Here is a 26,838-nt window from a genome sequence, read left to right on the forward strand (position 1 = left end):
TCAAAATTCAGTGGGATGAGAGCGTTCTTGTCTGTGTTATAAAGAGTGTGCGACATGTCACCTGAAATTAAAACCTCCATAACTCTCATTTTAGGTCCAAAAGTGGCCAAATTTCTTCCAATCGGAGGTCTTGAAATTCACTTTCAAAGGAAAGAATTCTCGTTTCAAAATTCGGTGGGATGTGAGTGTTCTAGTCCGTTTTATAATGGGCGTGAGAAACATCACCCAAAATTAAAACGACCATAACTCTCTCATTTTAAGTCGAAAAGTAGTGCAATTTCTACCAATCGGAGGTCTTCAAATTCTCGTTCGTGGGGAAAATTCTCATTTAAAAATTCAATGTGTCGTGAGAGTTCTTGTCCGTTTCGTAAAGAGTGTGCGAAACGTGGCCGAAAATTAAAACCTCCATAACTCTCTCATTTTGAGTACAAAAGTGGTGAAATTTCCACCAATCAGAGGTCTTCATCTTCGCTTTCAGGGGAAAGAAATCTTGTTTCAAAATTCAATGGGATGAGAGCGTTCTTGTTTGTGTTATAAAGAGTGTGCGACAGGTCACCTGAAATTGAAACCTCCATAACTCTCATGTTAGGTCCAAAAGTGGCGAAATTTCTTCCAATCGGGGGTCTTGAAATTCACTTTCAAAGGAAAGAATTCTCGCTTCAAAATTTGGTGGGATGAGAGTGTTCTGGTCCGTTTTATAAAGCGCGTGAGAAACATCACCCAAAATTAAAAGCACCATAACTCTCTCATTTTAAGTCGAAAAGTAGTGCAATTTCTACCAATCGGAGGTCTTCAAATTCTCGTTCGTGGGGAAAATTCTCATTTAAAAATTCAATGTGTCGTGAGAGTTCTGGTCCGTTTCATAAAGAGTGTGCAAAACGTGGCCGAAAATTAAAACCTCCATAACTCTCTCATTTTGAGTCCAAAAGTGGTGAAATTTCCACGAATCGGAGGTCTTCATCTTCGCTTTCAGGGGAAAGAAATCTTGTTTCAAAATTCAGGGGGATGAGAGCGTTCTTGTCTGTGTTATAAAGAGTGTGCGACAGGTCACCTGAAATTGAAACCTCCATAACTCTCATGTTAGGTCCAAAAGTGGCGAAATTTCTTCCAATCGAAGGTCCTGAAATTCACTTTCAAAGGAAAAAATTCTCGTTTCAAAATTCGGTGGGATGAGAGTGTTCTGGTCCGTTTTAAAAAGGGCGTGAGAAACATCACCCAAAATTAAAACCACCATAACTCTCTCATTTTAAGTCGAAAAGTAGTGCAATTTCTACCAATCGGAGGTCTTCAAATTCTCGTTCGTGGCGAAAATTCTCATTTAAAAATTCAATGTGTCGTGAGAGTTCTGGTCCGTTTCATAAAGAGTGTGCAAAACGTGGCCGAAAATTAAAACCTCCATAACTCTCTCATTTTGAGTCCAAAAGTGGTGAAATTTCCACGAATCGGAGGTCTTCATCTTCGCTTTCAGGGGAAAGAAATCTTGTTTCAAAATTCAGTGGGATGAGAGCGTTCTTGTCTGTGTTATAAAGAGTGTGCGACATGTCACCTGAAATTAAAACCTCCATAACTCTCATTTTAGGTCCAAAAGTGGCCAAATTTCTTCCAATCGGAGGTCTTGAAATTCACTTTCAAAGGAAAGAATTCTCGTTTCAAAATTCGGTGGGATGTGAGTGTTCTAGTCCGTTTTATAATGGGCGTGAGAAACATCACCCAAAATTAAAACGACCATAACTCTCTCATTTTAAGTCGAAAAGTAGTGCAATTTCTACCAATCGGAGGTCTTCAAATTCTCGTTCGTGGGGAAAATTCTCATTTAAAAATTCAATGTGTCGTGAGAGTTCTTGTCCGTTTCGTAAAGAGTGTGCGAAACGTGGCCGAAAATTAAAACCTCCATAACTCTCTCATTTTGAGTACAAAAGTGGTGAAATTTCCACCAATCGGAGGTCTTCATCTTCGCTTTCAGGGGAAAGAAATCTTGTTTCAAAATTCAATGGGATGAGAGCGTTCTTGTTTGTGTTATAAAGAGTGTGCGACAGGTCACCTGAAATTGAAACCTCCATAACTCTCATTTTAGGTCCAAAAGTGGCGAAATTTCTTCCAATCGGGGGTCTTGAAATTCACTTTCAAAGGAAAGAATTCTCGCTTCAAAATTTGGTGGGATGAGAGTGTTCTGGTCCGTTTTATAAAGCGCGTGAGAAACATCACCCAAAATTAAAACCACCATAACTCTCTCATTTTAAGTCGAAAAGTAGTGCAATTTCTACCAATCGGAGGTCTTCAAATTCTCGTTCGTGGGGAAAATTCTCATTTAAAAATTCAATGTGTCGTGAGAGTTCTGGTCCGTTTCATAAAGAGTGTGCATAACGTGGCCGAAAATTAAAACCTCCATAACTCTCTCATTTTGAGTCCAAAAGTGGTGAAATTTCAACGAATCGGAGGTCTTCATCTTCGCTTTCAGGGGAAAGAAATCTTGTTTCAAAATTCAGGGGGATGAGAGCGTTCTTATCTGTGTTATAAAGAGTGTGCGACAGGTCACCTGAAATTGAAACCTCCATAACTCTCATGTTAGGTCCAAAAGTGGCGAAATTTCTTCCAATCGAAGGTCCTGAAATTCACTTTCAAAGGAAAAAATTCTCGTTTCAAAATTCGGTGGGATGAGAGTGTTCTGGTCCGTTTTAAAAAGGGCGTGAGAAACATCACCCAAAATTAAAACCACCATAACTCTCTCATTTTAAGTCGAAAAGTAGTGCAATTTCTACCAATCGGAGGTCTCCAAATTCTCGTTCGTGGCGAAAATTCTCATTTAAAAATTCAATGTGTCGTGAGAGTTCTGGTCCGTTTCATAAAGTGTGTGCAAAACGTGGCCGAAAATTAAAACCTCCATAACTCTCTCATTTTGAGTCCAAAAGTGGTGAAATTTCCACGAATCGGAGGTCTTCATCTTCGCTTTCAGGGGAAAGAAATCTTGTTTCAAAATTCAGTGGGATTAGAGCGTTCTTGTCTGTGTTATAAAGAGTGTGCGACATGTCACCTGAAATTAAAACCTCCATAACTCTCATTTTAGGTCCAAAAGTGGCCAAATTTCTTCCAATCGGAGGTCTTGAAATTCACTTTCAAAGGAAAGAATTCTCGTTTCAAAATTCGGTGGGATGTGAGTGTTCTAGTCCGTTTTATAATGGGCGTGAGAAACATCACCCAAAATTAAAACGACCATAACTCTCTCATTTTAAGTCGAAAAGTAGTGCAATTTCTACCAATCGGAGGTCTTCAAATTCTCGTTCGTGGGGAAAATTCTCATTTAAAAATTCAATGTGTCGTGAGAGTTCTTGTCCGTTTCGTAAAGAGTGTGCGAAACGTGGCCGAAAATTAAAACCTCCATAACTCTCTCATTTTGAGTACAAAAGTGGTGAAATTTCCACCAATCGGAGGTCTTCATCTTCGCTTTCAGGGGAAAGAAATCTTGTTTCAAAATTCAATGGGATGAGAGCGTTCTTGTTTGTGTTATAAAGAGTGTGCGACAGGTCACCTGAAATTGAAACCTCCATAACTCTCATGTTAGGTCTAAAAGTGGCGAAATTTCTTCCAATCGGGGGTCTTGAAATTCACTTTCAAAGGAAAGAATTCTCGCTTCAAAATTTGGTGGGATGAGAGTGTTCTGGTCCGTTTTATAAAGCGCGTGAGAAACATCACCGAAAATTAAAACCACCATAACTCTCTCATTTTAAGTCGAAAAATAGTGCAATTTCTACCAATCGGAGGTCTTCAAATTCTCGTTCGTGGGGAAAATTCTCATTTAAAAATTCAATGTGTCGTGAGAGTTCTGGTCCGTTTCATAAAGAGTGTGCAAAACCTGGCCGAAAATTAAAACCTCCATAACTCTCTCATTTTGAGTCCAAAAGTGGTGAAATTTCCACAAATCGGAGGTCTTCATCTTCGCTTTCAGGGGAAAGAAATCTTGTTTCAAAATTCAGGGGGATGAGAGCGTTCTTGTCTGTGTTATAAAGAGTGTGCGACAGGTCACCTGAAATTGAAACCTCCATAACTCTCATGTTAGGTCCAAAAGTGGCGAAATTTCTTCCAATCGAAGGTCCTGAAATTCACTTTCAAAGGAAAAAATTCTCGTTTCAAAATTCGGTGGGATGAGAGTGTTCTGGTCCGTTTTAAAAAGGGCGTGAGAAACATCACCCAAAATTAAAACCACCATAACTCTCTCATTTTAAGTCGAAAAGTAGTGCAATTTCTACCAATCGGAGGTCTTCAAATTCTCGTTCGTGGCGAAAATTCTCATTTAAAAATTCAATGTGTCGTGAGAGTTCTGGTCCGTTTCATAAAGAGTGTGCAAAACGTGGCCGAAAATTAAAACCTCCATAACTCTCTCATTTTGAGTCCAAAAGTGGTGAAATTTCCACGAATCGGAGGTCTTCATCTTCGCTTTCAGGGGAAAGAAATCTTGTTTCAAAATTCAGTGGGATGAGAGCGTTCTTGTCTGTGTTATAAAGAGTGTGCGACACGTCACCTGAAATTAAAACCTCCATAACTCTCATTTTAGGTCCAAAAGTGGCCAAATTTCTTCCAATCGGAGGTCTTGAAATTCACTTTCAAAGGAAAGAATTCTCGTTTCAAAATTCGGTGGGATGTGAGTGTTCTAGTCCGTTTTATAATGGGCGTGAGAAACATCACCCAAAATTAAAACGACCATAACTCTCTCATTTTAAGTCGAAAAGTAGTGCAATTTCTACCAATCGGAGGTCTTCAAATTCTCGTTTGTGGGGAAAATTCTCATTTAAAAATTCAATGTGTCGTGAGAGTTCTTGTCCGTTTCGTAAAGAGTGTGCGAAACGTGGCCGAAAATTAAAACCTCCATAACTCTCTCATTTTGAGTACAAAAGTGGTGAAATTTCCACCAATCGGAGGTCTTCATCTTCGCTTTCAGGGGAAAGAAATCTTGTTTCAAAATTCAATGGGATGAGAGCGTTCTTGTTTGTGTTATAAAGAGTGTGCGACAGGTCACCTGAAATTGAAACCTCCATAACTCTCATGTTAGGTCCAAAAGTGGCGAAATTTCTTCCAATCGGGGGTCTTGAAATTCACTTTCAAAGGAAAGAATTCTCGCTTCAAAATTTGGTGGGATGAGAGTGTTCTGGTCCGTTTTATAAAGCGCGTGAGAAACATCACCCAAAATTAAAACCACCATAACTCTCTCATTTTAAGTCGAAAAATAGTGCAATTTCTACCAATCGGAGGTCTTCAAATTCTCGTTCGTGGGGAAAATTCTCATTTAAAAATTCAATGTGTCGTGAGAGTTCTGGTCCGTTTCATAAAGAGTGCGGAAAACATGGCCGAAAATTAGAACCTCCATGACTCTCTCATTTTGAGTCCAAAAGTGGTGAAATTTCCTCCAATCGGAGGTCTTCATCTTCGCTTTCAGGGGAAAGAAATCTTGTTTCAAAATTCAGGGGGATGAGAGCGTTCTTGTCTGTGTTATAAAGAGTGTGCGACAGGTCACCTGAAATTGAAACCTTCATAACTCTCATGTTAGGTCCAAAAGTGGCGAAATTTCGTCCAATCGAAGGTCCTGAAATTCACTTTCAAAGGAAAAAATTCTCGTTTCAAAATTCGGTGGGATGAGAGTGTTCTGGTCCGTTTTAAAAAGGGCGTGAGAAACATCACCCAAAATTAAAACCACCATAACTCTCTCATTTTAAGTCGAAAAGTAGTGCAATTTCTACCAATCGGAGGTCTTCAAATTCTCGTTCGTGGCGAAAATTCTCATTTAAAAATTCAATGTGTCGTGAGAGTTCTGGTCCGTTTCATAAAGAGTGTGCAAAACGTGGCCGAAAATTAAAACCTCCATAACTCTCTCATTTTGAGTCCAAAAGTGGTGAAATTTCCACGAATCGGAGGTCTTCATCTTCGCTTTCAGGGGAAAGAAATCTTGTTTCAAAATTCAGTGGGATGAGAGCGTTCTTGTCTGTGTTATAAAGAGTGTGCGACATGTCACCTGAAATTAAAACCTCCATAACTCTCATTTTAGGTCCAAAAGTGGCCAAATTTCTTCCAATCGGAGGTCTTGAAATTCACTTTCAAAGGAAAGAATTCTCGTTTCAAAATTCGGTGGGATGTGAGTGTTCTAGTCCGTTTTATAATGGGCGTGAGAAACATCACCCAAAATTAAAACGACCATAACTCTCTCATTTTAAGTCGAAAAGTAGTGCAATTTCTACCAATCGGAGGTCTTCAAATTCTCGTTCGTGGGGAAAATTCTCATTTAAAAATTCAATGTGTCGTGAGAGTTCTTGTCCGTTTCGTAAAGAGTGTGCGAAACGTGGCCGAAAATTAAAACCTCCATAACTCTCTCATTTTGAGTACAAAAGTGGTGAAATTTCCACCAATCGGAGGTCTTCATCTTCGCTTTCAGGGGAAAGAAATCTTGTTTCAAAATTCAATGGGATGAGAGCGTTCTTGTTTGTGTTATAAAGAGTGTGCGACAGGTCACCTGAAATTGAAACCTCCATAACTCTCATTTTAGGTCCAAAAGTGGCGAAATTTCTTCCAATCGGGGGTCTTGAAATTCACTTTCAAAGGAAAGAATTCTCGCTTCAAAATTTGGTGGGATGAGAGTGTTCTGGTCCGTTTTATAAAGCGCGTGAGAAACATCACCCAAAATTAAAACCACCATAACTCTCTCATTTTAAGTCGAAAAGTAGTGCAATTTCTACCAATCGGAGGTCTTCAAATTCTCGTTCGTGGGGAAAATTCTCATTTAAAAATTCAATGTGTCGTGAGAGTTCTGGTCCGTTTCATAAAGAGTGTGCATAACGTGGCCGAAAATTAAAACCTCCATAACTCTCTCATTTTGAGTCCAAAAGTGGTGAAATTTCAACGAATCGGAGGTCTTCATCTTCGCTTTCAGGGGAAAGAAATCTTGTTTCAAAATTCAGGGGGATGAGAGCGTTCTTATCTGTGTTATAAAGAGTGTGCGACAGGTCACCTGAAATTGAAACCTCCATAACTCTCATGTTAGGTCCAAAAGTGGCGAAATTTCTTCCAATCGAAGGTCCTGAAATTCACTTTCAAAGGAAAAAATTCTCGTTTCAAAATTCGGTGGGATGAGAGTGTTCTGGTCCGTTTTAAAAAGGGCGTGAGAAACATCACCCAAAATTAAAACCACCATAACTCTCTCATTTTAAGTCGAAAAGTAGTGCAATTTCTACCAATCGGAGGTCTCCAAATTCTCGTTCGTGGCGAAAATTCTCATTTAAAAATTCAATGTGTCGTGAGAGTTCTGGTCCGTTTCATAAAGTGTGTGCAAAACGTGGCCGAAAATTAAAACCTCCATAACTCTCTCATTTTGAGTCCAAAAGTGGTGAAATTTCCACGAATCGGAGGTCTTCATCTTCGCTTTCAGGGGAAAGAAATCTTGTTTCAAAATTCAGTGGGATTAGAGCGTTCTTGTCTGTGTTATAAAGAGTGTGCGACATGTCACCTGAAATTAAAACCTCCATAACTCTCATTTTAGGTCCAAAAGTGGCCAAATTTCTTCCAATCGGAGGTCTTGAAATTCACTTTCAAAGGAAAGAATTCTCGTTTCAAAATTCGGTGGGATGTGAGTGTTCTAGTCCGTTTTATAATGGGCGTGAGAAACATCACCCAAAATTAAAACGACCATAACTCTCTCATTTTAAGTCGAAAAGTAGTGCAATTTCTACCAATCGGAGGTCTTCAAATTCTCGTTCGTGGGGAAAATTCTCATTTAAAAATTCAATGTGTCGTGAGAGTTCTTGTCCGTTTCGTAAAGAGTGTGCGAAACGTGGCCGAAAATTAAAACCTCCATAACTCTCTCATTTTGAGTACAAAAGTGGTGAAATTTCCACCAATCGGAGGTCTTCATCTTCGCTTTCAGGGGAAAGAAATCTTGTTTCAAAATTCAATGGGATGAGAGCGTTCTTGTTTGTGTTATAAAGAGTGTGCGACAGGTCACCTGAAATTGAAACCTCCATAACTCTCATGTTAGGTCTAAAAGTGGCGAAATTTCTTCCAATCGGGGGTCTTGAAATTCACTTTCAAAGGAAAGAATTCTCGCTTCAAAATTTGGTGGGATGAGAGTGTTCTGGTCCGTTTTATAAAGCGCGTGAGAAACATCACCGAAAATTAAAACCACCATAACTCTCTCATTTTAAGTCGAAAAATAGTGCAATTTCTACCAATCGGAGGTCTTCAAATTCTCGTTCGTGGGGAAAATTCTCATTTAAAAATTCAATGTGTCGTGAGAGTTCTGGTCCGTTTCATAAAGAGTGTGCAAAACCTGGCCGAAAATTAAAACCTCCATAACTCTCTCATTTTGAGTCCAAAAGTGGTGAAATTTCCACAAATCGGAGGTCTTCATCTTCGCTTTCAGGGGAAAGAAATCTTGTTTCAAAATTCAGGGGGATGAGAGCGTTCTTGTCTGTGTTATAAAGAGTGTGCGACAGGTCACCTGAAATTGAAACCTCCATAACTCTCATGTTAGGTCCAAAAGTGGCGAAATTTCTTCCAATCGAAGGTCCTGAAATTCACTTTCAAAGGAAAAAATTCTCGTTTCAAAATTCGGTGGGATGAGAGTGTTCTGGTCCGTTTTAAAAAGGGCGTGAGAAACATCACCCAAAATTAAAACCACCATAACTCTCTCATTTTAAGTCGAAAAGTAGTGCAATTTCTACCAATCGGAGGTCTTCAAATTCTCGTTCGTGGCGAAAATTCTCATTTAAAAATTCAATGTGTCGTGAGAGTTCTGGTCCGTTTCATAAAGAGTGTGCAAAACGTGGCCGAAAATTAAAACCTCCATAACTCTCTCATTTTGAGTCCAAAAGTGGTGAAATTTCCACGAATCGGAGGTCTTCATCTTCGCTTTCAGGGGAAAGAAATCTTGTTTCAAAATTCAGTGGGATGAGAGCGTTCTTGTCTGTGTTATAAAGAGTGTGCGACACGTCACCTGAAATTAAAACCTCCATAACTCTCATTTTAGGTCCAAAAGTGGCCAAATTTCTTCCAATCGGAGGTCTTGAAATTCACTTTCAAAGGAAAGAATTCTCGTTTCAAAATTCGGTGGGATGTGAGTGTTCTAGTCCGTTTTATAATGGGCGTGAGAAACATCACCCAAAATTAAAACGACCATAACTCTCTCATTTTAAGTCGAAAAGTAGTGCAATTTCTACCAATCGGAGGTCTTCAAATTCTCGTTTGTGGGGAAAATTCTCATTTAAAAATTCAATGTGTCGTGAGAGTTCTTGTCCGTTTCGTAAAGAGTGTGCGAAACGTGGCCGAAAATTAAAACCTCCATAACTCTCTCATTTTGAGTACAAAAGTGGTGAAATTTCCACCAATCGGAGGTCTTCATCTTCGCTTTCAGGGGAAAGAAATCTTGTTTCAAAATTCAATGGGATGAGAGCGTTCTTGTTTGTGTTATAAAGAGTGTGCGACAGGTCACCTGAAATTGAAACCTCCATAACTCTCATGTTAGGTCCAAAAGTGGCGAAATTTCTTCCAATCGGGGGTCTTGAAATTCACTTTCAAAGGAAAGAATTCTCGCTTCAAAATTTGGTGGGATGAGAGTGTTCTGGTCCGTTTTATAAAGCGCGTGAGAAACATCACCCAAAATTAAAACCACCATAACTCTCTCATTTTAAGTCGAAAAATAGTGCAATTTCTACCAATCGGAGGTCTTCAAATTCTCGTTCGTGGGGAAAATTCTCATTTAAAAATTCAATGTGTCGTGAGAGTTCTGGTCCGTTTCATAAAGAGTGCGGAAAACATGGCCGAAAATTAGAACCTCCATGACTCTCTCATTTTGAGTCCAAAAGTGGTGAAATTTCCTCCAATCGGAGGTCTTCATCTTCGCTTTCAGGGGAAAGAAATCTTGTTTCAAAATTCAGGGGGATGAGAGCGTTCTTGTCTGTGTTATAAAGAGTGTGCGACAGGTCACCTGAAATTGAAACCTTCATAACTCTCATGTTAGGTCCAAAAGTGGCGAAATTTCGTCCAATCGAAGGTCCTGAAATTCACTTTCAAAGGAAAAAATTCTCGTTTCAAAATTCGGTGGGATGAGAGTGTTCTGGTCCGTTTTAAAAAGGGCGTGAGAAACATCACCCAAAATTAAAACCACCATAACTCTCTCATTTTAAGTCGAAAAGTAGTGCAATTTCTACCAATCGGAGGTCTTCAAATTCTCGTTCGTGGCGAAAATTCTCATTTAAAAATTCAATGTGTCGTGAGAGTTCTGGTCCGTTTCATAAAGAGTGTGCAAAACGTGGCCGAAAATTAAAACCTCCATAACTCTCTCATTTTGAGTCCAAAAGTGGTGAAATTTCCACGAATCGGAGGTCTTCATCTTCGCTTTCAGGGGAAAGAAATCTTGTTTCAAAATTCAGTGGGATGAGAGCGTTCTTGTCTGTGTTATAAAGAGTGTGCGACATGTCACCTGAAATTAAAACCTCCATAACTCTCATTTTAGGTCCAAAAGTGGCCAAATTTCTTCCAATCGGAGGTCTTGAAATTCACTTTCAAAGGAAAGAATTCTCGTTTCAAAATTCGGTGGGATGTGAGTGTTCTAGTCCGTTTTATAATGGGCGTGAGAAACATCACCCAAAATTAAAACGACCATAACTCTCTCATTTTAAGTCGAAAAGTAGTGCAATTTCTACCAATCGGAGGTCTTCAAATTCTCGTTCGTGGGGAAAATTCTCATTTAAAAATTCAATGTGTCGTGAGAGTTCTTGTCCGTTTCGTAAAGAGTGTGCGAAACGTGGCCGAAAATTAAAACCTCCATAACTCTCTCATTTTGAGTACAAAAGTGGTGAAATTTCCACCAATCGGAGGTCTTCATCTTCGCTTTCAGGGGAAAGAAATCTTGTTTCAAAATTCAATGGGATGAGAGCGTTCTTGTTTGTGTTATAAAGAGTGTGCGACAGGTCACCTGAAATTGAAACCTCCATAACTCTCATTTTAGGTCCAAAAGTGGCGAAATTTCTTCCAATCGGGGGTCTTGAAATTCACTTTCAAAGGAAAGAATTCTCGCTTCAAAATTTGGTGGGATGAGAGTGTTCTGGTCCGTTTTATAAAGCGCGTGAGAAACATCACCCAAAATTAAAACCACCATAACTCTCTCATTTTAAGTCGAAAAGTACTGCAATTTCTACCAATCGGAGGTCTTCAAATTCTCGTTCGTGGGGAAAATTCTCATTTAAAAATTCAATGTGTCGTGAGAGTTCTGGTCCGTTTCATAAAGAGTGTGCATAACGTGGCCGAAAATTAAAACCTCCATAACTCTCTCATTTTGAGTCCAAAAGTGGTGAAATTTCAACGAATCGGAGGTCTTCATCTTCGCTTTCAGGGGAAAGAAATCTTGTTTCAAAATTCAGGGGGATGAGAGCGTTCTTATCTGTGTTATAAAGAGTGTGCGACAGGTCACCTGAAATTGAAACCTCCATAACTCTCATGTTAGGTCCAAAAGTGGCGAAATTTCTTCCAATCGAAGGTCCTGAAATTCACTTTCAAAGGAAAAAATTCTCGTTTCAAAATTCGGTGGGATGAGAGTGTTCTGGTCCGTTTTAAAAAGGGCGTGAGAAACATCACCCAAAATTAAAACCACCATAACTCTCTCATTTTAAGTCGAAAAGTAGTGCAATTTCTACCAATCGGAGGTCTTCAAATTCTCGTTCGTGGCGAAAATTCTCATTTAAAAATTCAATGTGTCGTGAGAGTTCTGGTCCGTTTCATAAAGAGTGTGCAAAACGTGGCCGAAAATTAAAACCTCCATAACTCTCTCATTTTGAGTCCAAAAGTGGTGAAATTTCCACGAATCGGAGGTCTTCATCTTCGCTTTCAGGGGAAAGAAATCTTGTTTCAAAATTCAGTGGGATGAGAGCGTTCTTGTCTGTGTTATAAAGAGTGTGCGACACGTCACCTGAAATTAAAACCTCCATAACTCTCATTTTAGGTCCAAAAGTGGCCAAATTTCTTCCAATCGGAGGTCTTGAAATTCACTTTCAAAGGAAAGAATTCTCGTTTCAAAATTCGGTGGGATGTGAGTGTTCTAGTCCGTTTTATAATGGGCGTGAGAAACATCACCCAAAATTAAAACGACCATAACTCTCTCATTTTAAGTCGAAAAGTAGTGCAATTTCTACCAATCGGAGGTCTTCAAATTCTCGTTTGTGGGGAAAATTCTCATTTAAAAATTCAATGTGTCGTGAGAGTTCTTGTCCGTTTCGTAAAGAGTGTGCGAAACGTGGCCGAAAATTAAAACCTCCATAACTCTCTCATTTTGAGTACAAAAGTGGTGAAATTTCCACCAATCGGAGGTCTTCATCTTCGCTTTCAGGGGAAAGAAATCTTGTTTCAAAATTCAATGGGATGAGAGCGTTCTTGTTTGTGTTATAAAGAGTGTGCGACAGGTCACCTGAAATTGAAACCTCCATAACTCTCATGTTAGGTCCAAAAGTGGCGAAATTTCTTCCAATCGGGGGTCTTGAAATTCACTTTCAAAGGAAAGAATTCTCGCTTCAAAATTTGGTGGGATGAGAGTGTTCTGGTCCGTTTTATAAAGCGCGTGAGAAACATCACCCAAAATTAAAACCACCATAACTCTCTCATTTTAAGTCGAAAAATAGTGCAATTTCTACCAATCGGAGGTCTTCAAATTCTCGTTCGTGGGGAAAATTCTCATTTAAAAATTCAATGTGTCGTGAGAGTTCTGGTCCGTTTCATAAAGAGTGCGGAAAACATGGCCGAAAATTAGAACCTCCATGACTCTCTCATTTTGAGTCCAAAAGTGGTGAAATTTCCTCCAATCGGAGGTCTTCATCTTCGCTTTCAGGGGAAAGAAATCTTGTTTCAAAATTCAGGGGGATGAGAGCGTTCTTGTCTGTGTTATAAAGAGTGTGCGACAGGTCACCTGAAATTGAAACCTTCATAACTCTCATGTTAGGTCCAAAAGTGGCGAAATTTCGTCCAATCGAAGGTCCTGAAATTCACTTTCAAAGGAAAAAATTCTCGTTTCAAAATTCGGTGGGATGAGAGTGTTCTGGTCCGTTTTAAAAAGGGCGTGAGAAACATCACCCAAAATTAAAACCACCATAACTCTCTCATTTTAAGTCGAAAAGTAGTGCAATTTCTACCAATCGGAGGTCTTCAAATTCTCGTTCGTGGCGAAAATTCTCATTTAAAAATTCAATGTGTCGTGAGAGTTCTGGTCCGTTTCATAAAGAGTGTGCAAAACGTGGCCGAAAATTAAAACCTCCATAACTCTCTCATTTTGAGTCCAAAAGTGGTGAAATTTCCACGAATCGGAGGTCTTCATCTTCGCTTTCAGGGGAAAGAAATCTTGTTTCAAAATTCAGTGGGATGAGAGCGTTCTTGTCTGTGTTATAAAGAGTGTGCGACATGTCACCTGAAATTAAAACCTCCATAACTCTCATTTTAGGTCCAAAAGTGGCCAAATTTCTTCCAATCGGAGGTCTTGAAATTCACTTTCAAAGGAAAGAATTCTCGTTTCAAAATTCGGTGGGATGTGAGTGTTCTAGTCCGTTTTATAATGGGCGTGAGAAACATCACCCAAAATTAAAACGACCATAACTCTCTCATTTTAAGTCGAAAAGTAGTGCAATTTCTACCAATCGGAGGTCTTCAAATTCTCGTTCGTGGGGAAAATTCTCATTTAAAAATTCAATGTGTCGTGAGAGTTCTTGTCCGTTTCGTAAAGAGTGTGCGAAACGTGGCCGAAAATTAAAACCTCCATAACTCTCTCATTTTGAGTACAAAAGTGGTGAAATTTCCACCAATCGGAGGTCTTCATCTTCGCTTTCAGGGGAAAGAAATCTTGTTTCAAAATTCAATGGGATGAGAGCGTTCTTGTTTGTGTTATAAAGAGTGTGCGACAGGTCACCTGAAATTGAAACCTCCATAACTCTCATTTTAGGTCCAAAAGTGGCGAAATTTCTTCCAATCGGGGGTCTTGAAATTCACTTTCAAAGGAAAGAATTCTCGCTTCAAAATTTGGTGGGATGAGAGTGTTCTGGTCCGTTTTATAAAGCGCGTGAGAAACATCACCCAAAATTAAAACCACCATAACTCTCTCATTTTAAGTCGAAAAGTACTGCAATTTCTACCAATCGGAGGTCTTCAAATTCTCGTTCGTGGGGAAAATTCTCATTTAAAAATTCAATGTGTCGTGAGAGTTCTGGTCCGTTTCATAAAGAGTGTGCATAACGTGGCCGAAAATTAAAACCTCCATAACTCTCTCATTTTGAGTCCAAAAGTGGTGAAATTTCAACGAATCGGAGGTCTTCATCTTCGCTTTCAGGGGAAAGAAATCTTGTTTCAAAATTCAGGGGGATGAGAGCGTTCTTATCTGTGTTATAAAGAGTGTGCGACAGGTCACCTGAAATTGAAACCTCCATAACTCTCATGTTAGGTCCAAAAGTGGCGAAATTTCTTCCAATCGAAGGTCCTGAAATTCACTTTCAAAGGAAAAAATTCTCGTTTCAAAATTCGGTGGGATGAGAGTGTTCTGGTCCGTTTTAAAAAGGGCGTGAGAAACATCACCCAAAATTAAAACCACCATAACTCTCTCATTTTAAGTCGAAAAGTAGTGCAATTTCTACCAATCGGAGGTCTCCAAATTCTCGTTCGTGGCGAAAATTCTCATTTAAAAATTCAATGTGTCGTGAGAGTTCTGGTCCGTTTCATAAAGTGTGTGCAAAACGTGGCCGAAAATTAAAACCTCCATAACTCTCTCATTTTGAGTCCAAAAGTGGTGAAATTTCCACGAATCGGAGGTCTTCATCTTCGCTTTCAGGGGAAAGAAATCTTGTTTCAAAATTCAGTGGGATTAGAGCGTTCTTGTCTGTGTTATAAAGAGTGTGCGACATGTCACCTGAAATTAAAACCTCCATAACTCTCATTTTAGGTCCAAAAGTGGCCAAATTTCTTCCAATCGGAGGTCTTGAAATTCACTTTCAAAGGAAAGAATTCTCGTTTCAAAATTCGGTGGGATGTGAGTGTTCTAGTCCGTTTTATAATGGGCGTGAGAAACATCACCCAAAATTAAAACGACCATAACTCTCTCATTTTAAGTCGAAAAGTAGTGCAATTTCTACCAATCGGAGGTCTTCAAATTCTCGTTCGTGGGGAAAATTCTCATTTAAAAATTCAATGTGTCGTGAGAGTTCTTGTCCGTTTCGTAAAGAGTGTGCGAAACGTGGCCGAAAATTAAAACCTCCATAACTCTCTCATTTTGAGTACAAAAGTGGTGAAATTTCCACCAATCGGAGGTCTTCATCTTCGCTTTCAGGGGAAAGAAATCTTGTTTCAAAATTCAATGGGATGAGAGCGTTCTTGTTTGTGTTATAAAGAGTGTGCGACAGGTCACCTGAAATTGAAACCTCCATAACTCTCATGTTAGGTCTAAAAGTGGCGAAATTTCTTCCAATCGGGGGTCTTGAAATTCACTTTCAAAGGAAAGAATTCTCGCTTCAAAATTTGGTGGGATGAGAGTGTTCTGGTCCGTTTTATAAAGCGCGTGAGAAACATCACCGAAAATTAAAACCACCATAACTCTCTCATTTTAAGTCGAAAAATAGTGCAATTTCTACCAATCGGAGGTCTTCAAATTCTCGTTCGTGGGGAAAATTCTCATTTAAAAATTCAATGTGTCGTGAGAGTTCTGGTCCGTTTCATAAAGAGTGTGCAAAACCTGGCCGAAAATTAAAACCTCCATAACTCTCTCATTTTGAGTCCAAAAGTGGTGAAATTTCCACAAATCGGAGGTCTTCATCTTCGCTTTCAGGGGAAAGAAATCTTGTTTCAAAATTCAGGGGGATGAGAGCGTTCTTGTCTGTGTTATAAAGAGTGTGCGACAGGTCACCTGAAATTGAAACCTCCATAACTCTCATGTTAGGTCCAAAAGTGGCGAAATTTCTTCCAATCGAAGGTCCTGAAATTCACTTTCAAAGGAAAAAATTCTCGTTTCAAAATTCGGTGGGATGAGAGTGTTCTGGTCCGTTTTAAAAAGGGCGTGAGAAACATCACCCAAAATTAAAACCACCATAACTCTCTCATTTTAAGTCGAAAAGTAGTGCAATTTCTACCAATCGGAGGTCTTCAAATTCTCGTTCGTGGCGAAAATTCTCATTTAAAAATTCAATGTGTCGTGAGAGTTCTGGTCCGTTTCATAAAGAGTGTGCAAAACGTGGCCGAAAATTAAAACCTCCATAACTCTCTCATTTTGAGTCCAAAAGTGGTGAAATTTCCACGAATCGGAGGTCTTCATCTTCGCTTTCAGGGGAAAGAAATCTTGTTTCAAAATTCAGTGGGATGAGAGCGTTCTTGTCTGTGTTATAAAGAGTGTGCGACACGTCACCTGAAATTAAAACCTCCATAACTCTCATTTTAGGTCCAAAAGTGGCCAAATTTCTTCCAATCGGAGGTCTTGAAATTCACTTTCAAAGGAAAGAATTCTCGTTTCAAAATTCGGTGGGATGTGAGTGTTCTAGTCCGTTTTATAATGGGCGTGAGAAACATCACCCAAAATTAAAACGACCATAACTCTCTCATTTTAAGTCGAAAAGTAGTGCAATTTCTACCAATCGGAGGTCTTCAAATTCTCGTTTGTGGGGAAAATTCTCATTTAAAAATTCAATGTGTCGTGAGAGTTCTTGTCCGTTTCGTAAAGAGTGTGCGAAACGTGGCCGAAAATTAAAACCTCCATAACTCTCTCATTTTGAGTACAAAAGTGGTGAAATTTCCACCAATCGGAGGTCTTCATCTTCGCTTTCAGGGGAAAGAAATCTTGTTTCAAAATTCAATGGGATGAGAGCGTTCTTGTTTGTGTTATAAAGAGTGTGCGACAGGTCACCTGAAATTGAAACCTCCATAACTCTCATGTTAGGTCCAAAAGTGGCGAAATTTCTTCCAATCGGGGGTCTTGAAATTCACTTTCAAAGGAAAGAATTCTCGCTTCAAAATTTGGTGGGATGAGAGTGTTCTGGTCCGTTTTATAAAGCGCGTGAGAAACATCACCCAAAATTAAAACCACCATAACTCTCTCATTTTAAGTCGAAAAATAGTGCAATTTCTACCAATCGGAGGTCTTCAAATTCTCGTTCGTGGGGAAAATTCTCATTTAAAAATTCAATGTGTCGTGAGAGTTCTGGTCCGTTTCATAAAGAGTGCGGAAAACATGGCCGAAAATTAGAACCTCCATGACTCTCTCATTTTGAGTCCAAAAGTGGTGAAATTTCCTCCAATCGGAGGTCTTCATCTTCGCTTTCAGGGGAAAGAAATCTTGTTTCAAAATTCAGGGGGATGAGAGCGTTCTTGTCTGTGTTATAAAGAGTGTGCGACAGGTCACCTGAAATTGAAACCTTCATAACTCTCATGTTAGGTCCAAAAGTGGCGAAATTTCGTCCAATCGAAGGTCCTGAAATTCACTTTCAAAGGAAAAAATTCTCGTTTCAAAATTCGGTGGGATGAGAGTGTTCTGGTCCGTTTTAAAAAGGGCGTGAGAAACATCACCCAAAATTAAAACCACCATAACTCTCTCATTTTAAGTCGAAAAGTAGTGCAATTTCTACCAATCGGAGGTCTTCAAATTCTCGTTCGTGGCGAAAATTCTCATTTAAAAATTCAATGTGTCGTGAGAGTTCTGGTCCGTTTCATAAAGAGTGTGCAAAACGTGGCCGAAAATTAAAACCTCCATAAGTCTCTCATTTTGAGTCCAAAAGTGGTGAAATTTCCACGAATCGGAGGTCTTCATCTTCGCTTTCAGGGGAAAGAAATCTTGTTTCAAAATTCAGTGGGATGAGAGCGTTCTTGTCTGTGTTATAAAGAGCGTGCGACACGTCACCTGAAATTAAAACCTCCATAACTCTCATTTTAGGTCCAAAAGTGGCCAAATTTCTTCCAATCGGAGGTCTTGAAATTCACTTTCAAAGGAAAGAATTCTCGTTTCAAAATTCGGTGGGATGTGAGTGTTCTAGTCCGTTTTATAATGGGCGTGAGAAACATCACCCAAAATTAAAACGACCATAACTCTCTCATTTTAAGTCGAAAAGTAGTGCAATTTCTACCAATCGGAGGTCTTCAAATTCTCGTTCGTGGGGAAAATTCTCATTTAAAAATTCAATGTGTCGTGAGAGTTCTTGTCCGTTTCGTAAAGAGTGTGCGAAACGTGGCCGAAAATTAAAACCTCCATAACGTCTCTCATTTTGAGTACAAAAGTGGTGAAATTTCCACCAATCGGAGGTCTTCATCTTCGCTTTCAGGGGAAAGAAATCTTGTTTCAAAATTCAATGGGATGAGAGCGTTCTTGTTTGTGTTATAAAGAGTGTGCGACAGGTCACCTGAAATTGAAACCTCCATAACTCTCATGTTAGGTCCAAAAGTGGCGAAATTTCTTCCAATCGGGGGTCTTGAAATTCACTTTCAAAGGAAAGAATTCTCGCTTCAAAATTGGGTGGGATGAGAGTGTTCTGGTCCGTTTTATAAAGCGCGTGAGAAACATCACCCAAAATTAAAAGCACCATAACTCTCTCATTTTAATACGAAAAGTAGTGCAATTTCTACCAATCGGAGGTCTTCAAATTCTCGTTCGTGGGGAAAATTCTCATTTAAAAATTCAATGTGTCGTGAGAGTTCTGGTCCGTTTCATAAAGAGTGTGCAAAACGTGGCCGAAAATTAAAACCTCCATAACTCTCTCATTTTGAGTCCAAAAGTGGTGAAATTTCCACGAATCGGAGGTCTTCATCTTCGCTTTCAGGGGAAAGAAATCTTGTTTCAAAATTCAGGGGGATGAGAGCGTTCTTGTCTGTGTTATAAAGAGTGTGCGACAGGTCACCTGAAATTGAAACCTCCATAACTCTCATGTTAGGTCCAAAAGTGGCGAAATTTCTTCCAATCGAAGGTCCTGAAATTCACTTTCAAAGGAAAAAATTCTCGTTTCAAAATTCGGTGGGATGAGAGTGTTCTGGTCCGTTTTAAAAAGGGCGTGAGAAACATCACCCAAAATTAAAACCACCATAACTCTCTCATTTTAAGTCGAAAAGTAGTGCAATTTCTACCAATCGGAGGTCTTCAAATTCTCGTTCGTGGCGAAAATTCTCATTTAAAAATTCAATGTGTCGTGAGAGTTCTGGTCCGTTTCATAAAGAGTGTGCAAAACGTGGCCGAAAATTAAAACCTCCATAACTCTCTCATTTTGAGTCCAAAAGTGGTGAAATTTCCACGAATCGGAGGTCTTCATCTTCGCTTTCAGGGGAAAGAAATCTTGTTTCAAAATTCAGTGGGATGAGAGCGTTCTTGTCTGTGTTATAAAGAGTGTGCGACATGTCACCTGAAATTAAAACCTCCATAACTCTCATTTTAGGTCCAAAAGTGGCCAAATTTCTTCCAATCGGAGGTCTTGAAATTCACTTTCAAAGGAAAGAATTCTCGTTTCAAAATTCGGTGGGATGTGAGTGTTCTAGTCCGTTTTATAATGGGCGTGAGAAACATCACCCAAAATTAAAACGACCATAACTCTCTCATTTTAAGTCGAAAAGTAGTGCAATTTCTACCAATCGGAGGTCTTCAAATTCTCGTTCGTGGGGAAAATTCTCATTTAAAAATTCAATGTGTCGTGAGAGTTCTTGTCCGTTTCGTAAAGAGTGTGCGAAACGTGGCCGAAAATTAAAACCTCCATAACTCTCTCATTTTGAGTACAAAAGTGGTGAAATTTCCACCAATCGGAGGTCTTCATCTTCGCTTTCAGGGGAAAGAAATCTTGTTTCAAAATTCAATGGGATGAGAGCGTTCTTGTTTGTGTTATAAAGAGTGTGCGACAGGTCACCTGAAATTGAAACCTCCATAACTCTCATGTTAGGTCCAAAAGTGGCGAAATTTCTTCCAATCGGGGGTCTTGAAATTCACTTTCAAAGGAAAGAATTCTCGCTTCAAAATTTGGTGGGATGAGAGTGTTCTGGTCCGTTTTATAAAGCGCGTGAGAAACATCACCCAAAATTAAAACCACCATAACTCTCTCATTTTAAGTCGAAAAGTAGTGCAATTTCTACCAATCGGAGGTCTTCAAATTCTCGTTCGTGGGGAAAATTCTCATTTAAAAATTCAATGTGTCGTGAGAGTTCTGGTCCGTTTCATAAAGAGTGTGCATAACGTGGCCGAAAATTAAAACCTCCATAACTCTCTCATTTTGAGTCCAAAAGTGGTGAAATTTCAACGAATCGGAGGTCTTCATCTTCGCTTTCTGGGGAAAGAAATCTTGTTTCAAAATTCAGGGGGATGAGAGCGTTCTTGTCTGTGTTATAAAGAGTGTGCGACAGGTCACCTGAAATTGAAACCTCCATAACTCTCATGTTAGGTCCAAAAGTGGCGAAATTTCTTCCAATCGAAGGTCCTGAAATTCACTTTCAAAGGAAAAAATTCTCGTTTCAAAATTCGGTGGGATGAGAGTGTTCTGGTCCGTTTTAAAAAGGGCGTGAGAAACATCACCCAAAATTAAAACCACCATAACTCTCTCATTTTAAGTCGAAAAGTAGTGCAATTTCTACCAATCGGAGGTCTCCAAATTCTCGTTCGTGGCGAAAATTCTCATTTAAAAATTCAATGTGTCGTGAGAGTTCTGGTCCGTTTCATAAAGAGTGTGCAAAACGTGGCCGAAAATTAAAACCTCCATAACTCTCTCATTTTGAGTCCAAAAGTGGTGAAATTTCCACGAATCGGAGGTCTTCATCTTCGCTTTCAGGGGAAAGAAATCTTGTTTCAAAATTCAGTGGGATTAGAGCGTTCTTGTCTGTGTTATAAAGAGTATGCGACATGTCACCTGAAATTAAAACCTCCATAACTCTCATTTTAGGTCCAAAAGTGGCCAAATTTCTTCCAATCGGAGGTCTTGAAATTCACTTTCAAAGGAAAGAATTCTCGTTTCAAAATTCGGTGGGATGTGAGTGTTCTAGTCTGTTTTATAATGGGCGTGAGAAACATCACCCAAAATTAAAACCACCATAACTCTCTCATTTTAAGTCGAAAAGTAGTGCAATTTCTACCAATCGGAGGTCTTCAAATTCTCGTTCGTGGGGAAAATTCTCATTTAAAAATTCAATGTGTCGTGAGAGTTCTGGTCCGTTTCATAAAGAGTGTGCAAAACGTGGCCGAAAAGTAAAACCTCCATAACTCTCTCATTTTGAGTCCAAAAGTGGTGAAATTTCCACGAATCGGAGCTCTTCATCTTCGCTTTCACGGGAAAGAAATCTTGTTTCAAAATTCAGTGGGATGAGAGCGTTCTTGTCTGTGTTATAAAGAGTGTGCGACACGTCACCTGAAATTAAAACCTCCATAACTCTCATTTTAGGTCCAAAAGTGGCCAAATTTCTTCCAATCGCAGGTCTTGAAATTCACTTTCAAAGGAAAGAATTCTCGTTTCAAAATTCGGTGGGATGTGAGTGTTCTAGTCCGTTTTATAATGGGCGTGAGAAACATCACCCAAAATTAAAACGACCATAACTCTCTCATTTTAAGTCGAAAAGTAGTGCAATTTTTACCAATCGGAGGTCTTCCAAATCTCGTTCGTGGGGAAAATTCTTATTTAAAAATTCAATCTGTCGTGAGAGTTTTTGTCTGTTTCATAAAGAGTGCGGAAAACATGGCCGAAAATTAGAACCTCCATGACTCTCTCATTTTGAGTCCAAAAGTGGTGAAATTTCCTCCAATCGGAGGTCTTCATCTTCGCTTTCAGGGGAAAGAAATTTTTTTTCAAAATTCAATGGGATGATAGCGTTCTTGTTTGTGTTATAAAGAGTGTGCGACAGGTCACCTGAAATTAAAACCTCCATAACTCTCATGTTAGGTCCAAAAGTGGCGGAATTTCTTCCAATCGAAGGTCCTGAAATTCACTTTCAAAGGAAAAAATTCTCGTTTCAAAATTCGGTGGGATGAGAGTGTTCTGGTCCGTTTTAAAAAGGGCGTGAGAAACATCACCCAAAATTAAAACCACCATAACTCTCTTATTTTAAGTCGAAAAGTAGTGCAATTTCTACCAATCGGAGGTCTTCAAATTCTCGTTCGTGGGGAAAATTCTCATTTAAAAATTCAATGTGTCGTGAGAGTTCTGGTCCGTTTCATAAAGAGTGTGCAAAACGTGGCCGAAAATTAAAACCTCCATAACTCTCTCATTTTGAGTCCAAAAGTGGTGAAATTTCCACGAATCGGAGGTCTTCATCTTCGCTTTCAGGGGAAAGAAATCTTGTTTCAAATTTCAGGGGGATGAGAGCGTTCTTGTCTGTGTTATAAAGAGTGTGCGACAGGTCACCTGAAATTGAAACCTCCATAACTCTCATGTTAGGTCCAAAAGTGGCGAAATTTCTTCCAATCGAAGGTCCTGAAATTCACTTTCAAAGGAAAAAATTCTCGTTTCAAAATTCGGTGGGATGAGAGTGTTCTGGTCCGTTTTAAAAAGGGCGTGAGAAACATCACCCAAAATTAAAACCACCAAAACTCTCTCATTTTAAGTCGAAAAGTAGTGCAATTTCTACCAATCGGAGGTCTTCAAATTCTCGTTCGTGGCGAAAATTCTCATTTAAAAATTCAATGTGTCGTGAGAGTTCTGGTCCGTTTCATAAAGAGTGTGCAAAATGTGGCCGAAAATTAAAACCTCCATAACTCTCTCATTTTGAGTCCAAAAGTGGTGAAATTTCCACCAATCGGAGGTCTTCATCTTCGCTTTCAGGGGAAAGAAATCTTGTTTCAAAATTCAGTGGGATGAGAGCGTTCTTGTCTGTGTTATAAAGAGTGTGCGACACGTCACCTGAAATTAAAACCTCCATAACTCTCATTTTAGGTCCAAAAGTGGCCAAATTTCTTCCAATCGGAGGTCTTGAAATTCACTTTCAAAGGAAAGAATTCTCGTTTCAAAATTCGGTGGGATGTGAGTGTTCTAGTCCGTTTTATAATGGGCGTGAGAAACATCACCCAAAATTAAAACGACCATAACTCTCTCATTTTAAGTCGAAAAGTAGTGCAATTTCTACCAATCGGAGGTCTTCAAATTCTCGTTCGTGGGGAAAATTCTCATTTAAAAATTCAATGTGTCGTGAGAGTTCTTGTCCGTTTCGTAAAGAGTGTGCGAAACGTGGCCGAAAATTAAAACCTCCATAACTCTCTCATTTTGAGTACAAAAGTGGTGAAATTTCCACGAATCGGAGGTCTTCATCTTCGCTTTCAGGGGAAAGAAATCTTGTTTCAAAATTCAATGGGATGAGAGCGTTCTTGTCTGTGTTATAAAGAGTGTGCGACAGGTCACCTGAAATTGAAACCTCCATAACTCTCATGTTAGGTCCAAAAGTGGCGAAATTTCTTCCAATCGGGGGTCTTGAAATTCACTTTCAAAGGAAAGAATTCTCGCTTCAAAATTTGGTGGGATGAGAGTGTTCTGGTCCGTTTTATAAAGCGCGTGAGAAACATCACCCAAAATTAAAACCACCATAACTCTCTCATTTTAAGTCGAAAAATAGTGCAATTTCTACCAATCGGAGGTCTTCAAATTCTCGTTCGTGGGGAAAATTCTCATTTAAAAATTCAATGTGTCGTGAGAGTTCTGGTCCGTTTCATAAAGAGTGTGCAAAACGTGGCCGAAAATTAGAACCTCCATAACTCTCTCATTTTGAGTCCAAAAGTGGTGAAATTTCCACGAATCGGAGGTCTTCATCTTCGCTTTCAGGGGAAAGAAATCTTGTTTCAAAATTCAGTGGGATGAGAGCGTTCTTGTCTGTGTTATAAAGAGTGTGCGACACGTCACCTGAAATTAAAACCTCCATAACTCTCATTTTAGGTCCAAAAGTGGCCAAATTTCTTCCAATCGGAGGTCTTGAAATTCACTTTCAAAGGAAAGAATTCTCGTTTCAAAATTCGGTGGGATGTGACTGTTCTAGTCCGTTTTATAATGGGCGTGAGAAACATCACCCAAAATTAAAACCACCATAACTCTCTCATTTTAAGTCGAAAAGTAGTGCAATTTCTACCAATCGGAGGTCTTCAAATTCTCGTTCGTGGGGAAAATTCTCATTTAAAAATTCAATGTGTCGTGAGAGTTCTGGTCCGTTTCGTAAAGAGTGTGCAAAACGTGGCCGAAAATTAAAACCTCCATAACTCTCTCATTTTGAGTCCAAAAGTGGTGAAATTTCCACGAATCGGAGGTCTTCATCTTCGCTTTCAGGGGAAAGAAATCTTGTTTCAAAATTCAGTGGGATGGGAGCGTTCTTGTCTGTGTTATAAAGAGTGTGCGACACGTCACCTGAAATTAAAACCTCCATAACTCTCATTTTAGGTCCAAAAGTGGCCAAATTTCTTCCAATCGGAGGTCTTGAAATTCACTTTCAAAGGAAAGAATTCTCGTTTCAAAATTTGGTGGGATGTGAGTGTTCTGGTCCGTTTTATAAAGCGCGTGAGAAACATCACCCAAAATTAAAACGACCATAACTCTCTCATTTTAAGTCGAAAAGTAGTGCAATTTCTACCAATCGGAGGTCTTCAAATTCTCGTTCGTGGGGAAAATTCTCATTTAAAAATTCAATGTGTCGTGAGAGTTCTTGTCCGTTTCATAAAGAGTGTGCGAAACGTGGCCGAAAATTAGAACCTCCATAACTCTCTCATTTTGAGTCCAAAAGTGGTGAAATTTCCACCAATCGGAGGTCTTCATCTTCGCTTTCAGGGGAAAGAAATCTTGTTTCAAAATTCAGTGGGATGAGAGCGTTCTTGTTTGTGTTATAAAGAGTGTGCGACAGGTCACCTGAAATTGAAACCTCCATAACTCTCATTTTAGGTCCAAAAGTGGCGAAATTTCTTCCAATCGGGGGTCTTGAAATTCACTTTTAAAGGAAAGAATTCTCGTTTCAAAATTTGGTGGGATGTGACTGTTCTAGTCCGTTTTATAAAGCGCGTGAGAAACATCACCCAAAATTAAAACCACCATAACTCTCTCATTTTAAATCGAAAAGTAGTGCAATTTCTACCAATCGGAGGTCTTCAAATTCTCGTTCGTGGGGAAAATTCTTATTTAAAAATTCAATGTGTCGTGAGAGTTCTGGTCCGTTTCATAAAGAGTGTGCAAAACGTGGCCGAAAATTAAAACCTCCATAACTCTCTCATTTTGAGTCCAAAAGTGGTGAAATTTCCACGAATCGGAGGTCTTCATCTTCGCTTTCAGGGGAAAGAAATCTTGTTTCAAAATTCAGTGGGATGAGAGCGTTCTTGTCTGTGTTATAAAGAGTGTGCGACACGTCACCTGAAATTAAAACCTCCATAACTCTCATTTTAGGTCCAAAAGTGGCCAAATTTCTTCCAATCGGAGGTCTTGAAATTCACTTTCAAAGGAAAGAATTCTCGTTTCAAAATTCGGTGGGATGTGAGTATTCTAGTCCGTTTTATAATGGGCGTGAGAAACATCACCCAAAATTAAAACGACCATAACTCTCTCATTTTAAGTCGAAAAGTAGTGCAATTTCTACCAATCGGAGGTCTTCAAATTCTCGTTCGTGGGGAAAATTCTCATTTAAAAATTCAATGTGTCGTGAGAGTTCTTGTCCGTTTCGTAAAGAGTGTGCGAAACGTGGCCGAAAATTAAAACCTCCATAACTCTCTCATTTTGAGTACAAAAGTGGTGAAATTTCCACCAATCGGAGGTCTTCATCTTCGCTTTCAGGGGAAAGAAATCTTGTTTCAAAATTCAATGGGATGAGAGCGTTCTTGTTTGTGTTATAAAGAGTGTGCGACAGGTCACCTGAAATTGAAACCTCCATAACTCTCATGTTAGGTCCAAAAGTGGCGAAATTTCTTCCAATCGGGGGTCTTGAAATTCACTTTCAAAGGAAAGAATTCTCGCTTCAAAATTTGGTGGGATGAGAGTGTTCTGGTCCGTTTTATAAAGCGCGTGAGAAACATCACCCAAAATTAAAACCACCATAACTCTCTCATTTTAAGTCGAAAAATAGTGCAATTTCTACCAATCGGAGGTCTTCAAATTCTCGTTCGTGGGGAAAATTCTCATTTAAAAATTCAATGTGTCGTGAGAGTTCTGGTCCGTTTCATAAAGTGTGTGCAAAACGTGGCCGAAAATTAAAACCTCCATAACTCTCTCATTTTGAGTCCAAAAGTGGTGAAATTTCCACGAATCGGAGGTCTTCATCTTCGCTTTCAGGGGAAAGAAATCTTGTTTCAAAATTCAGTGGGATGAGAGCGTTCTTGTCTGTGTTATAAAGAGTGTGCGACACGTCACCTGAAATTAAAACCTCCATAACTCTCATTTTAGGTCCAAAAGTGGCGAAATTTCTTCCAATCGGAGGTCTTGAAATTCACTTTCAAAGGAAAGAATTCTCGTTTCAAAATTCGGTGGGATGTGAGTGTTCTAGTCCGTTTTATAATGGGCGTGAGAAACATCACCCAAAATTAAAACGACCATAACTCTCTCATTTTAAGTCGAAAAGTAGTGCAATTTTTACCAATCGGAGGTCTTCCAAATCTCGTTCGTGGGGAAAATTCTTATTTAAAAATTCAATCTGTCGTGAGAGTTCTTGTCTGTTTCATAAAGAGTGCGGAAAACATGGCCGAAAATTAGAACCTCCATGACTCTCTCATTTTGAGTCCAAAAGTAGTGAAATTTCCACGAATCGGAGCTCTTCATCTTCGCTTTCAGGGGAAAGAAATCTTGTTTCAAAATTCAGTGGGATGAGAGCGTTCTTGTCTGTGTTATAAAGAGTGTGCGACACGTCACCTGAAATTAAAACCTCCATAACTCTCATTTTAGGTCCAAAAGTGGC

Source organism: Tasmannia lanceolata, unplaced genomic scaffold (assembly GCF_043159265.1).
Source record: "Tasmannia lanceolata isolate RefF3 unplaced genomic scaffold, GAP_Taslan_0.1 ptg000008l, whole genome shotgun sequence".
Classification (NCBI taxonomy): Eukaryota; Viridiplantae; Streptophyta; class Magnoliopsida; order Canellales; family Winteraceae; genus Tasmannia; species Tasmannia lanceolata.